Below are 16023 nucleotides of genomic sequence, written 5' to 3' on the forward strand. Positions count from 1 at the left end.
TAGGGCCATGGAGAAGAAAAATAAAAATAAAAATAATAAGGACACAGTGAAGAAAAGAAACAAATTGTATGTCGGGATTAAAGTCAACATTTCCACTTGATTCTCGGCAGCGATCGTCACACAGAATCCATTCACTTTATGATATTCCTGCTCTCTGAACATTTTGAATTCTAAGATAAATACTTGATATCATTCATATAATGAAATTAATTAAAGTATTTATTAAACATGGGCAAGGGGGGCATGGTGGCATGGCGGTAGTGCTGCTCCCTCGCAGTAAGGGGTCCCTGGGTGTACATTAAGTGTAGAGAACCTTTATGGCGGGTGTGATGAGGCTCCATAAAGCAGGGTGTATTTATGACTGGGTATCGCACTGGTTTAACTGGAATATCGTGCAAATGAGGGGTTCGTGAGCTGGTGGTCAGAGACACAAACACAGAACTCAATGGATGTTCTTCTCATTGGGATTTCTTTATTGCAGGAGTGACGTCTCTGTCTGACGTACCAAACCCCTGGTTCTTATCCTTCCTTTTTCTTTCTCAACATAACCAATCACCACATGATAAACGTCTTTGTTAAAGTAAAACTAGCTATAAATAGAGGGCTCGGAGTGTTCATAACTTTAAAAAGTTTTCCTTATACATGTTAATTATCCCATCTATTCAGGATAGTGCCCAAGCATCATGCGCGAGGCAGGAACAGGGTAGGATTTCCCATAAGGCTAACCTAGGCCATGGCCATGCGGGCACAGCAGTCAGGAGGGCTGATATACACAAGAAATAACTACCAAATATTTATACATTTTTCAGTATTATTTTGAACAGGCCATACAAAATGCTGTTTTTTAAATTTACATCCATATACATTAAGTAAATTGAGCGGTACATTTACGTTGCCAGTCTCTACAGCTTGCGCTGTCTTACTCAGTCACAGGCAAAAAGCACATGTTAAAGGAACATTCCAGATTGGGCGTTACAATAGTGATTCCAAGAGATTCATAACGCTCATATCACTTGACTTCTACATATCTACTTATAGTAGGTACTTAAAATATATCGTTACTACTTTTATATACTGTTTAGTTTACTCAGGGCCGTAAGCCTGAAAGCAATAAGCAGAAAAAGTTGACAGGGGTGTTCACCAAATTATAAGGGGGGCTGAGATTTTTACTACAAAACATAAAACATACACAACTTATGGCTTGTTTATGCAGCATCATTTAATGTGCTGCAATGTAAGTTTGACACAAAATGCAAAAGATTTCAATAAAATTCTATAATGTCAGATGAGAATCCATGTAAATCTTTTGCATTTTATGTCAATTTTATTTGTTGTCTTTCGTATCAATACGCTATCTGGGTGAATAATTTAAACAAAGCAAAGAAGTAATCGTCGAAGTGGCTATGAGAAAAAGAACTACAAACAGTTTATCCAAACGTTGACATTTTATTACGAATGTTTGTCTGCACGCCAGTGACGAATTCCTTGGCTGAAAGGTCTTTTTCTTCTCTGAAAAGAATCGAGGATCATATAAGATCTACGAGGCAGCAGAATAAGCTGAATGCCCGGGCACTTCTTAGCACTGAAGCAGATTTAACAAGATCTGTCGACTTCAATGAAACAACTGAAGCCTTTTAATGGACAAAAACGCGAAGGAAGAAATTCTAGTAGGTGTTTAAGATGACTTGAGGAAATTCGATGGAAAGTTTTTTGTAGGTGTTAATGTTATGCAATTTCATAAGTAGTGCAGTAGTGCAGTTTTGAATTAAAAATATAATGTGGTTTGAAGATTATAAAGATTGTATGAAGTGTTTATATGTTTCAAAAATAAAATATTACATATTAAATTAAAAATTATAAATCAACTTTTTTGGGGGGGAGGGGCAGAGAATTATGTGCTTTAGAAGAAATGTGGAAATCCATCCCTGGGCAGGAACAGTTCAGTGAACGGGGCGCCAGCTCATCGCAGGGTGAACACGAGCAACACTTACAGTAGCAGGGGGCAATTTAGCAGAACAAAACCCCACATAGTACATGACTTTGATAGGACACTGAAGCACGCTGAGCAAACTTGCCTGGAGAGTTTTGGATACCAGCAGCACACTGATGTTCCTACCCATTGTAAAGGACATATCTTGGACCTGATCTGCTGCTCTGGTGTTGTTCCTTTTGATCTTACAGCAGATGAACTCACTATAACCAATCATTTTCTCCTTTCATTCAATGCCAAACTTACCTTTTCTGTCCCTAAGCTTCCACGTCTCATAGCCTTTCGTAACATTAAGAATATTAACTTGAATTTGCTGTCTTCTAGAATTGATTCCCAAATGGACTTTTATAATTTATCCACTCCCATAGAACTGGTCTCATATTATAACACTTGTCTCAATGGTATTCTTAATTCTCTGGCTCCGCTAAAAACCCGATCTGTTTCTTTTTCTTTTTCTGCCCCCTGGCTTACGCCTGAACTTCGGCTTCTGAAAGCTAAGGGCAGGCAACTTGAAATGTTGTATAAAAAATCCGGACTCTTTGTCCACCGAGAGATGTATAAAAACCATCTTCTCTATTACAAGGATTGTATAGCCCAAACCAAATCTAATTATTACACTCAGTTAATTACTCGTAATACAGGTAACACCAAGTCTTTGTTTTCTTTACTTAATAATGTTACACAGCCTCCAGACTCTTTACCATCTCACCTTTACTCAACTGCTTTCTGGAATTCTCTTATGTCTTTTTTCAATGAGAAAATCCAAAAGATACATCAGCACCTTGGTCCAGATCCTCTCTGTATTCCTTCCGAACTACACTCGCCTCTTCACTTTTTCTCTTCTTTCCAGCTTCCCACTTCCTCTGAAATCTCAGATCTCATCTGCAAATCCAAGTCATCTACTTGTCAGCTGGACCCCCTGCCTACAGTTCTGGTTAAAGCCTGCCTCCCCTCTCTAGTCCCTCTCATTTCTGCCATCATTCACTCTTCTCTTACTACTGCTATTATTCCCTCATCTTTTAAAACTGCTGCTATAACCCCAATACTAAAAAAAACTGGTGCTGATCTTACTAATTTCAATAATTTTCGCCCCATTTCTAACTTGCCCTTTATCTCCAAAATTCTTGAAAAAATAGTAGCTATCCAACTTCACACCCACTCTATATGAAAAGTTCCAGTCTGGTTTTCGCCACCTTCATAGTACAGAAACGGCACTTGTTAAAATTACCAATGACCTCCTTATGGCTGCTGATTCTGGTCTAATCACTATTCTCATCCTCCTTGATCTGAGTGCGGCCTTTGATACTATTTGTCATATCACTCTCCTTAATAGATTATCTTTGATTGGCATTACTCACACTCCTCTTGACTGGTTTAGATCCTACCTCTCCGGCCGCACTCAGTTCATACAACTTAAAACCTTCACATCCCAACCCACCGCTGTTACTTCTGGTGTGTCTCAGGGCTCTGTCCTGGGGCCTCTTCTTTTTATTATTTACCTTCTTCCCCTTGGCAATATTTTTCGCAAATATAACATTAATTTTCACTGTTATGCTGATGACACCCAGCTGTACCTTGCTGGTAAACCCACCTCCTCTTTTCCACCACCTTCGCTTATTGACTGCATTGCTGAAATTAAATCCTGGTTTTCTTTGAATTTTCTTAAATTAAACAGTGACAAAACTGAGGTTCTCCTCATTGGTTCAAAATCATCATTATCCAAAACCAATAATCTTTCTCTTATTATTGATACCTCTGTTGTTTCCCCATCACCTCAGGTCAAGAGTCTGGGTGTCATCCTCGACAGTACTCTATCTTTCCAATGTCACATTAATAACATCACCCGCTCTGCTTACTTCCACCTACGTAATATTAATCGCATTCGCCCCTCCCTCACTCCTCATACCACCGCCATTCTTGTTCATAGTCTTGTCACTTCTCGCCTGGACTACTGCAATTCACTTCTCTTTGGTCTCCCTAATAAATCTCTTCATAAGCTTCAGTTAGTCCAGAATTCTGCAGCATGTATCATCACTCGAACCCCATCTATTCACCATATTACTCCGGTCTTGCAGCAGCTTCATTGGCTCTCAATTAAGCATCGAACTGATTTTAAGATTCTGCTATTAACATTTAAGGCCATCCATAACCTCGCCCTTCCATATCTGTCTGACCTTCTTCATGTTGCCATTCCATCCAGTAACCTTAGATCCTCTTCCTCCACCCATCTGACCGTCCCTCTCGCCCGTCTAATCACCATGGGGAGCAGAGCTTTCAGCCATTCTGCTGCCAAGATCTGGAATTCATTACCTGTGGAGCTCAGAAACATTAAATCATATTCATCCTTCAAATGTAAACTTAAAACACATCTGTTTAAAATGACTTTTTCTTTATGATTACAGTGGTTATGTTTGGTTTTATTTTATTTTTATTTTTTTTAGATTGTCTGATGTGTCATGTTCTTTGGGTTCTGTAATATGTGACTTTAATGCAGTTGAAAGTAACACAGAAAGATTTATTTAAATAAAGTCTTTACTAATGAATTACTCTAGTGGTTCATTTACAGGTCAGCCATCTTTCTTACAACCGCCATGTCTCTCCCTCGAGTTAGGGATCATCCCTCAATTACAAGAAGTTAACATCAACTTTCATATAAGGAAGTGTTTAACAATTACTTATCTTGACATGATGTTTTAAATTGTCTATAATTGTGTCTTTTATTATTTATTTATTTATTGTTTGTTCGGTGTCCTTGAGTTCTCTGAAAGACGCCTTGTCCAAATAAAATTTATTATTATTATTAACCTACCAGAAAAACTCACAAACTCAAGGCAGGGAACACCCGAGACCCCCTTGTGGCGAGAGAGCAGCACAACCTCCATGCCACCGTGCCACCAACGTTTCATAAATACTTTAATTCATTTCATCATATACATGATATCAAGTATTCATCTTAGCATTCCAAATGTTCAGAGAGCAGGAATATCATGAAGTGAATGTGTTCTGTGTGCTGATCGCTACCTGCGCCTCCTCTCAGTGCAGAGGAACTCGAAGCTCGTAGCGATTAACAACTGGCTCGGGGAACACTTCATACAAAGCATCTGTAGTGCCGTGCGAGGAAAGAAAACACGCCAGACAACGTCTTCATAATGCAGGCGAACACTACTGACTGTTTACTGAACGGCCTTAAACTTTATAGAACTGTCACCTCTGCACTCGTCACCCCGCCTCCTCCCACAGTGCACTGCGCGTGGATCGTGTCTTTAGAGCGCTGCCAGCCGCAGCTACACATTTAATGTGCTGCATTAGTTATGACGGGCTGGAGAAAATCTAGGAAGTGAAACATTGATTTAAAAATGAAGTTTAGGGCATGGCAAAGTTAAACTAGAGAGAGAAAACACAAGGGCTTAAAGTGGGAATGTCGACTGTAATCTCGATATAAATGGCGAGAATGAAGTGGAAATGTCAGCTTTATTCTCGACATACACTTTTTTTTCTTTACTGTGTCCGTATTTTTTTTTCTTCTCCGTGGCCCTAATATGTTTCGGTAAATCCAACATAAAATTAGTAAAATAAAGACTATATAAAATAAAGATTGAGTGGTAAACAGGCTAAACATGATTTGAACAATAATTAAGCATGAGAAGAAAGAAAGAAAGAAAGAAAGAAAGAAAGAAAGAAAGAAAGAAAGAAAGAAAGATTTTTTTAGTTGTAAATCTGCCTTTTATTAAACATCAATAATCAATACAAAGACCATCAAACCAAAAGACATCAAAAGACACAAATCCTTCTGTAACCTCTGACTGAGTACAATGTCATAGTATCACACAGTCATTAAGTCACAATAGTCACAAATCCTCATTAACAATTTTAAACTTGCATTCATTACATACCACTGTTCAATAAAAGTTTATAAATTGTGGCTCATCTTGTAAAACTATAATAATAATAATCTCCCAGAATTCTCTGTGTGCCCTACAGAAGCCCCCCAAGTCAGACTCTCTGTCTCTCTTCATCTTCTCCTTCCTAGTCACATAAATGGCCACCTTCTCCTGACCCAATAACACTTTTGCTAACCTCCTAAATTCTTTTTTGCAGCACCACAAACCCAAACCTGATCATTAACACAGACCCCCAAACTCTTCCAAAGCCCACCAAGTTCAGCTCAAAGAGGTTGACTCCTCACCAATCCAATAAACAGTGAAGCTCAGTCTCTCTCTGCTGTCACAAAGGACTCGTCTCTGAGACGTCGGGTTAATTAAAGACAACACAGAATGAGCCCCACAATGCCGTGTCCAGTTCTCCATTGCAGATGGCCAGTTCTATTGCTCAATGGTGGTCTGTACAGACTGTCCCAAGTGGGCCGGCACACTCTTGCCCCACTAAGTGTATCCCTCAGTTGTATCTGCATATTTCAAACTGCTGTCCTCCCCTTAATCTGAAGCCGAGGACACTTCCATGTCAGCCGCACCTGCAGCCTCTCCAAAGCTCCTCTTTTTAAAAGCAACTTGTTCATCTGCGCCATCGCATCTCTGAACTGCCTTTGGTATGTCGAGAGGACTGGCGGAGCAGATACACTCCATGTCCGTATGCTTGGGACCACCGATTCATTATCAGAGCCCGAGGACTCCAAGACACCCGACTCGCTAGCAGTGTCTGCTGGCTCCGATACTGGGGGGTCCTGGTTGTCATTATCCTTAATCAGTTTGGGGTTGGCATTAAGAGAATCGCAGATCAATTGGACAAACGCAGTCTGATCACTAGCGGCGTCTTCATTCCAACAGCAACCCCTCTGCTACTACAATAATAAAACATTTCCTTAAACAAAAATGATAATTGTTCTGTCTGTATCATCTCTTATATTTATTTCTCTTCTAGTTTGTCCTCCTTCCACCTCAAACCCAGTCCCGCACACACCCGACACGGCATGTCTCGATTCCTATTCATCCTTTTCCAAACCCTTCACCACACTGCCTGCAGCCTCCTATACACCTTGCTATTTTCGTTATACTGCGATGGTTGTTTCCTAAGCCTTTGTTATAAAATGAACGACAGTATCTTCACTCTCAATGGGTTTTTGTACAACGTCATCTTTATTCCGTGATCCGGCAACTGCCTCTTCCTATCAGTGGGTTATTTCTTGACACAAACGGTTGACGATGACAATGCACTCTCATTACCACATAGGGCAGTAGATTTCGTTGCATCACATTGGGACAGATTTGGAGACGTTCTTCCTGTTGTTCTTTCCAATGCAAATCGAGTTATCACAACAAGTCAGGAGTACTATCAATACATGGCAACATCTGGAGTTTATGGTGGTGAAGCTGAATTTCAAGCTCTTTCAGAGATTCTCCATGCTACCATTGTCATTTACTTCAAACACGACCCCAACATCCCGCCTAGCATTTACAATTGTGGAAATACTCTCTTCATTTACCTTCTGTACTCAGGACAACTGGACAATGGCCACTATGAAGCCCTCCTACAGATTCTGATCATGTCTCCACAGCAGCATGTAATGTCTGATAACACCAACAAACCAGTCCTCAGTCATTCTTCTCTTCCAAAAAACAGTACAGTTTCGTCTACTGGTACAACCTTCCTCTGCGACATTTGCACTAAACCTTTGAAAATAAAACCCAGCCTTGCCAAACACAACAAAATTCACTGCAATGACAAATTGTTTCAGTGTCACACTTGCACAAAACGTTGTTTCACAACACAGAACTATCTTCACAAACACACAAAAATTCACTCCGCTGAAAAATTACCTGACTCACCACTCCAGTAACACATTCTTCCAGAGCAATTCCTGCAACAAAACTTTTCAAACGCGAACCTCACTTGCTAAACACAAGAAGAGGCATTCTTCCCAACAATTATATGAGTGCCAGAAATGCAATAAGAAGTTCACTACACAGGATTGTCTGACTAAACACAACAAAACTCATTCACAAGTCTTGCAATGCGACATCTGCAAAGCAACGTTTCCAAACCAACGCAGTCCCAGCAGACATACACACAATCCTCTTCCCGTTAGCACAGGTATCCTCTTTAATAAAACCCCTGTGTGTGTCCAGTGTCCGTGTGTGTGTGTCTTCTGGTGAAGTGCGCATGCGTGGGGCACGGCGCGATGCTTCAAAGCAGATGCTTAGAAAGGCCGCCTGACGCGTCACACAAGACAGACAGGGCGGGACCTATAAAATATCGCGTGGGCGATCCAATTGGATTTCGGTAAATGAGGTAAGCCCTAAAACATAAGGCATGAAAAATCCAATCGGGTACTGAGACACGGAGACCAGCTTCCCCAAAGAGGTGGGATTAGTGTTTATTGTTGTGCAAGTGTTCACTCTGAGGATGTTAGATCTGCGATTAAGAAGCTGGGCCCGGTAAAGTGTAAAGTGTCAGTCGTTGAAGGGGTTTTCCTAAATATACGAATTTTCATGATATTACAATAGGATGACTTTTAAAAGTAGATTTATTTTTGCGCACATAAAATCCATTGCTGGGGAGACACCACACATAAAATAATCAGCTGCACGCCAGCACAGATTAAAATACTTGCTGGGGAACTGCACAGTACTTGCTGGAGAGACGCCACAGGCACGATTATCAGCTGGACGCCACACATTACATCAGTTGCTGGGGAGACTCTGCTGATTGCCCACTGTTGTGACAGAAAATTAAACGCATATTACGGACATCAAAGCCAGTATTACTATCAGAGAAAATTACAGGCATTTTACGGAAATACAGACCAGTATTACTGCGAGACTGTTCCTACTAATGTTTATGCACTACTGTTCTAGCGCACGTTATTGCAATGGCCTTAATGTCTAGTAAATAAATAAATACCTATAAATACCTGAGAGTGCAGCTGGATGATAAATTGGACTGGACTGCCAATACTGATTCTCTACGCAAGAAAGGACAGATACTTCCTTAGAAGAGTGGCGTCCTTCAACATCTGCAATAAGATGCTGCAGATGTTCTACCAGACGGTAGTGGCAAGTGCCCTCTTCTACGCGGTGGTGTGCTGGGGAGGCAGCATAAAGAAGAAGGACACCTCACGCCTGGATAAACTGGTGAGGACGGCAAGCTCTATTGTAGGCATGGAGCTAGACAGTTTGACATCCGTGGCAGAACGATGGGCGCTGAGCAGGCTCCTATCAGTTATGGAGAATCCACTGCATCCACTAAACAGTGTTATCTCCAGACAGAGGAGCAGCTTCAGCGACAGACTGCTGTCACCGTCCTGCTCCATTGACAGACTGAGGAGATCGCTCCTCCACCACACTATGCGACTCTTCAGTTCTACCTAAGTCAGTCCATTTTCCAGTAAGGCTTCAGCTGAAGGAATGGAAGTAAAAAAACTGGCAGCTGTGACATTTCTGCCACTTTTGTCCCAAGGTCCCCCAAGCTCTTTCACTGCACAGACCCCTTGATTTATGTTTCCTTCCCTCCCAGGTTGTCTGTCGAGGTATATTTCATCCTTGAGAGGGTTGCACCATCACAGTTCCACCTGATTTGTATTCCATATTTGTCAGGCTGATCGGATGAATTGTCTGAATCTGCACTTGCTTCTCAAACCAACAAGCTGCTCCTCCACACATCTGTCTGTGCCTGAATGAAGTGCCTTTACTCACCGCAGCCTCCAAACGGATTACAGTTTCAGTCTTTGCACACTCACACCCTGTCTTCATCATATTTTACATTATTGTTTTTTTCTCAGTATGCTGCTGCTGCAGTATGTGAATTTCCCCTTGGGATTAATAAAGTATCTATCTATCTATCTATCTATCTATCTATCTATCTATCTATCTATCTATCTATCTATCTATCTATCTATCTATCTATCTATCTATCTATCTATCTATCTATCTATCTATCTATCAGGTACTTCTTCACCTCATTCCTGTCTTCCCATCCAAGAGTACAACATTGGGACTCCAGACCAGCAGTGCAAACACTGTCATGCACTATACTGGCCTGCTGAGTGTAATACATCCAACAAATACTTGAGGTGCTGCCACGACGGTAAACTAGCTTTACCACCTTTGCGGGAGCCACCTGTGTCTTTACAACAGCTTCTTACACAGCAAACATCAGAAGGTAAAAATTACCGCGAACACATTCGAGAATACAACTCTTCTCTAACGTTTTCTTCCATGGGTGCACAGATAGCTCAACCTCCTGGCCACGGACCATACTGTTTTAAAATACACGGGCAAATTTATCACCAGCTCTCTCCACTACACGCTAACACTTCTACCTCTCCAGGATATGGACAGTTATATGTTTTTGACACAGCGCAAGCTACTGAAGTACGCTTACAAAATAAAGCAAACTCTGCATGCAGTGAAAATGTACTTCTCCAGGTGGATTCCATTCTCAGAACAATCAACCCATTCGCTAAATCATATAAACACATGCATGAAATCACTTCTATGAATGGTTTTCAAGGAATACCCTGGGCAGGATTTACGACGATACAATGCCAATACATCCATCCATCCATCCATCCATCCATCCATTGTCTCCCGCTTATCCGAGGTCGGGTCGCGGGGGCAGCAGCTTGAGCAGAGATGCCCAGACTTCCCTCTCCCCGGCCACTTCTTCTAGCTCTTCCGGGAGAATCCCAAGGCGTTCCCAGGCCAGTCGAGAGACATAGTCCCTCCAGCGTGTCCTGGGTCTTCCCCGGGGCCTCCTCCCGGTTAGACGTGCCCGGAACACCTCACCAGGGAGGCGTCCAGGAGGCATCCTGATCAGATGCCCGAGCCACCTCATCTGACTCCTCTCGATGCGGAGGAGCAGCGGCTCTACTCTGAGCCCCTCCCGGATGACTGAGCTTCTCACCCTATCTTTAAGGGAAAGCCCAGACACCCTGCGGAGGAAACTCATTTCAGCCGCTTGTATTCGCGATCTCGTTCTTTTGGTCACTACCCATAGTTCATGACCATAGGTGAGGGTAGGAACATAGATCGACTGGTAAACTGAGAGCTTCGCCGATCCGCCTGTCGATCTCACGCTCCATTCTTCCCTCACTCGTGAACAAGACCCCGAGATACTTGAACTCCTCCACTTGAGGCAGGATCTCGCTACCAACCCTGAGAGGGCGCTGCACCCTTTTCCGGCTGAGGACCATGGTCTCGGATTTGGAGGTGCTGATTCTCATCCCAGCCGCTTCGCACTCAAATAAAATAAATAATTCACAATAAAAGAGTAACAACACATATAATAGTTATGTTGCGTTGTTTATAATTAACAAAACTCCTCGTTTATCTGAAATGTTCTTCTTTGTATTTTACGTTTGACAACAGAATGCTTCAGTGTACAGTCGATTTATTCCACTTCTGAAGGTGTACATTGTCGGTATTCTCCATTGCATTTGACCCCCAGTGTAACGCGAGTCAGTGTAAGTGAGGGGCGGCAGACGAGCTCACGTAACGGGAGACAATAAGGCACCTCCTCACCCTGATGTCATGAGGGCTCTTCGAATAAATATTACCATCTTCAGCTTTTTCTCATTCCTGCCAGTTTACTGTTAATATTATTATTATTATTGGACATTCTGTACAAGAAATGTGTCTTATTTTATGTGTATGACAGTAAAGCCTTGAATGAAACTCCGTGTTGATGCTTTGGGTAACACGACAGGTGAGGAGCAGAGAACGTTAAACGTGTCAGTGACTGCGGGGGATTGTGGGACTTTAGATGGTTTAAGAAAACAGAAACGACAAAAGCTTAGTCTGTCAAGAATTCTATTTACACCAATGATTTACTTTGTTGTGCTGCACTTCAGAAGACTACTTATTTACCCTAACCCTTTGACGAGATGAATTCACAACGAAAGGATGTTGCTGACAAAGTCAGATGTTTTTAGAAAGTTTTGCTCCAGATGTGCTTATCCAGCTGCTCCTTCTTGTCAGTTCAGTACTTGAGTGATCTTTATGTCCACCTCTGGACGAATTCGCAGTTTCTTTTCAACATTTGTGTCTTATTAACGTAGAAATCCCGAGGCTTTCCCTGAATTGCTATCGATTGCACTGATTCTGTTTTAAATGCAGTTGTGATTAGTTATGCAGAGCTCGCTTTTGCTCACATTGCTTTTTGGAAATCAATAAACAAATCAGCTACAGATCTGCGAATCACTGAATAGTAAAAACGTTTAATGAGGAGTGTCGTTCGCAGATACAAGTCGGCTTTGGTGAAGCGTTTCTTACCCTTTCTGATATGATCGACATGGGGTAGAATAGACGCTGGATTATCATTTGCCTTAGGCAAAACATGCTTATTAATTTGTTACAGATTCTAGGTGGACACGATTATACACTAAGGAACCAGGTGCCCCATGTGAATCGTGCATAATGTCTGCTAAACTTATTTGTTAACTTACAGACAAGTACTACATAGCTCTTTTCAAAAAGTCCTTTTTTTAACCTTTGGCAGTGACCATATGGGACTCCCAACTAGGATTTAAACTCGCGTCAGCACACCTTACAGATGCAGCATTGCCAACTGCTTTTACGCTTTGAGCCAAAGTCGTTCAGCAGATGAGGGGGCTGACCAATCGGCTGCTAACAGCGCCGATATCAATGACGTCATGACGCTAGCGTGCCTCAAAATCACGTGACCGGCGCATTTCAAACAAGCATCATAGCGGCGCTTCGATAGCTCGAACGTCAGTATCCAGCAGCACATCATTAGTTTGCTTTTATAAGACCCTCGCGCTCCGATTTCTTCACGGCCATAAGATCAAGCAAAGGTGAGACAAAATGGAACGTGGGGATCGCGTACGGGTGGGAATGCCAGCAGTGAGGAAGATCGCGACATGATGAGCGGCTTTAACTTTGAGGAGGTGTCTGACTCCGCGTGGTTCGCTTTTATGTGTTGGAGATTGAGCGCTACGTTTGGGAGGAGGCGGCACCGCAAATCGCACCTTCACGAGTTTACTGTGGATGACAGAGGTCTCAGACTTTTCTAGTAGTCCTAATTTAATTTATTTTCCGGTCGATGTCCCGTGAAATGTAATGCCACATCTGACTTAGTGGAGGCGCGTTAACTCAGGATTGTTTCTGCTCTTTTCGCGCTCGTGCACTTTTCCGTGCAGCGTCGCCTTTTGATTTCGCGCATGCTCCGAACTGTGTTGTCCGTCGGGCACGCGCTTGTTCAGCCGCTCGCTCCCGCACGGCCCCGTCGTTCATTTCTGATTTTTCTCGAGCTCTGCGTGTTCTTTGTGTTTTTTTCCTTTTTCCTCTAAAGCCATCATCGTGAAAAGGTGTTAAAGTGGCGTCGAGCGATGTAACTTTACAGGGCGCGTTCAGGTTTCATTTCCACCAGTTTGTCTCATACTGAGACCTATTATATCTGTAGTACTAGGGTGTTGTACCGTGTTAGCCATTATGAATGTAGAGAAAAGCCAATGACACCTTTTATTGGCTAACTTAAAAGATTACAATATGCAAGCTTTCGAGGCAACTCAGGCCCCTTCTTCACGCAAGATGTAGGACCTGAGTTGCCTCGAAAGCTTGCATATTGTTATCTTTTTAGTTAGCCAATAAAAGGTGTCATTTTGCTTGGCTTTTCTCTGAGACCTATTAGAAATAATTAAAATTATTATTATTATTTTTTGTATTTTCTTATCAGGAAAGATGCTCGTGTGGTTTCACTGTAACAGGAAGACTGATTTATTTAATGGGAATTAAAAAATGCAAACATTACACAAGCTAGTGCTGCTGGAGGGATACAGTAAAATCTACAGCTGTCATGGCATTACGAGTACAATTTTTGTGATATTTGAAACGGTATTGTTTTATTTAATGTCTTTTATCCTTTACACTACTTTCAGTATTTCTATGTACTTTTATTCTTTTGCTTACTAGAGATGACCGTGTTAAATGAAGAACAGGAGTCAAGCCAGGGTAGTGGTGAGCCCATCAGGGCTGTTTGCATCCAACCATACACTGTAAAAATTCAATCTTACTCCCAACAAAACAATATTAAGTAACTGATTACAATGTGCTTTTTGAGTTTGCTCAAAATTACATAGACAAATCCTGACAATTACAAAATTTGAGTTACTGATTACAAGCTACACTATGCTAAACTAAAAAAAATAAATTAGCTGAAGTAGAAATAACTAATATGTAAAACAGCATTAAGCCATTCTAACATAACTTTTAGAGCTGTGTCAATGTCATCTCTAATTGGCATAACTAAAAACCTATGCTAAATAAACCTACGTAAATTTAGACAAACATCAAGGTGGTAATTCAACTTCTTCTTCTTCTTTCGGCTGCTCCTGTTAGGGGTTGCCACAGCAGATCATCTTCTTCCATATCTTTCTGTCCTCGTCATCTTGTTCTGTCACACCCATCACCTGCATGTCCTCTCTCACCACATCCATAAACCTTCTCTTAGGCCTTCCTCTTTGCCTCTTCACTGGCAGCTCTATCCTTAGCATCCTTCTCCCAATATACTCAGCATCTCTCCTCTGCACATGTCCAAATCAACAATCTCGCCTCTCTGAGTTTATCTCCCAACCGTGCAACTTGAGCTGACCCTCTAATGTCCTCATTTCTAATCTTCTCCGTCCTCGTCACACCCAATGCAGATCTTTCATCTTTAACTCTGCCACTTCCAGCTCTGTGTCCTGCTTTCTGGTCAGTGCCACTGTCTCCAGCCCATATAACATAGCTGGTCTCACTACTGTCCTGTAGACCTTCCCTTTCACTTTTGCTTATCTCCGTCTGTCACAAATTACTCGTGACATTCTTCTCCACCCATTCCACCCTGCCTGCACTCTGTTTTTCACGTCTCTTCCACATTCCCCATTACTCTGTACTGTTGATCCCAAGTATTTAAACTCATCCACATTCGCCAACTCTACTCCCCTCATCGTCACCATTTCACTGACCTCCCTCTCATTTACACACATGTATTCTGTCTTGTTCCTACTGACCATCATTCCTCTCCTCTTTAGAGCATATCTCCACCTCTCCAGGGTCTACTCAACCTGCTCCCTACTATCGCTACAGATCACAATGTCATCAGCAAACATCATAGTCCACAGGGACTCCTGTTTAATCTCATCTGTCAACCTCTCAATCACCATTGCAAATAGGAAAGGGCTCAGAGCCTGTCCCTGATGTAATCCCACCTCCACGTTGAATGTATCCGTTACTCCTACTGAAGACCTCACTACTGTCACACTTCCCTCGTACATATCCTGTACAACTCATACGTACTACTCTGCCACTCCCGACTTCTTCATACAATATCATAGCTCCTCTCTCCTCACCCTGTCCTATGCTTTCTCCAGGTCCACAAAGACGCAATACAACTCCTTCTGGGCTTCTCTGTACTTCTCCATCAACATCCTCAGAGCAAGCATCACATCTGTGGTGCTCTTTCTTGGCATGTAACCATCCTGCTTCCCACTAATCACCTCACTTCCACTACTCTTTCCCATAACTTCATGCTGTGGCTCATCATTTTTATCCCCCTGTAGTTACTACAGTCCTGCACATCCCCTTTATTCTTTAATATCGGCAGCAGTATACTTCTTCTCCACTCCTCAGGCAAGGCAGTAATTCAACAAATGAATATATTTATTTTTTTGCAAACTCAAAAAGCACATTTTAATCAGTTACTTAAGATCTCTGACTATATTGAGCAACATATTTCATTTGAACAGAAATAAAAAACAGCTTTTTTGAAAATAATGCAGCTTTACTTTCTTAGACATGGCATTACATTATTTCTACAATGTGAAATATGAAAATCACTTATATAAATGTATTTATATTCAGTATGTTCAAATTTTGTCTTAATAACATTGTTATCATCTATACTAATAAAAGGCAAAGCCCTCACTGACTCACTCATCACTAACTCTCCAACTTCCCGTGTAGGTAGAAGGCTGAAATTTGGCAGGCTCATTCCTTACAGGTTACTTGCAAAAGTTAAGCAGGTTTCATTTCGAAATTCTATGCGTAATGGTCTTAACTGAATCCTACTTACGTACATAT

General features: G+C 41.8%; 1 protein-coding gene across 1 annotated transcript in view; it reads right to left on the reverse strand.

The window, feature by feature from the left end:
- LOC127527841 (tripartite motif-containing protein 16-like) overlaps positions 1 to 16023 on the reverse strand; it is a 514766-nt gene that overhangs the window by 457626 nt on the left and 41117 nt on the right. The gene's annotated exons all lie outside the window — the stretch shown is intronic.

This window comes from Erpetoichthys calabaricus, chromosome 5 (assembly GCF_900747795.2).
Source record: "Erpetoichthys calabaricus chromosome 5, fErpCal1.3, whole genome shotgun sequence".
Lineage (NCBI taxonomy): Eukaryota > Metazoa > Chordata > Cladistia > Polypteriformes > Polypteridae > Erpetoichthys > Erpetoichthys calabaricus.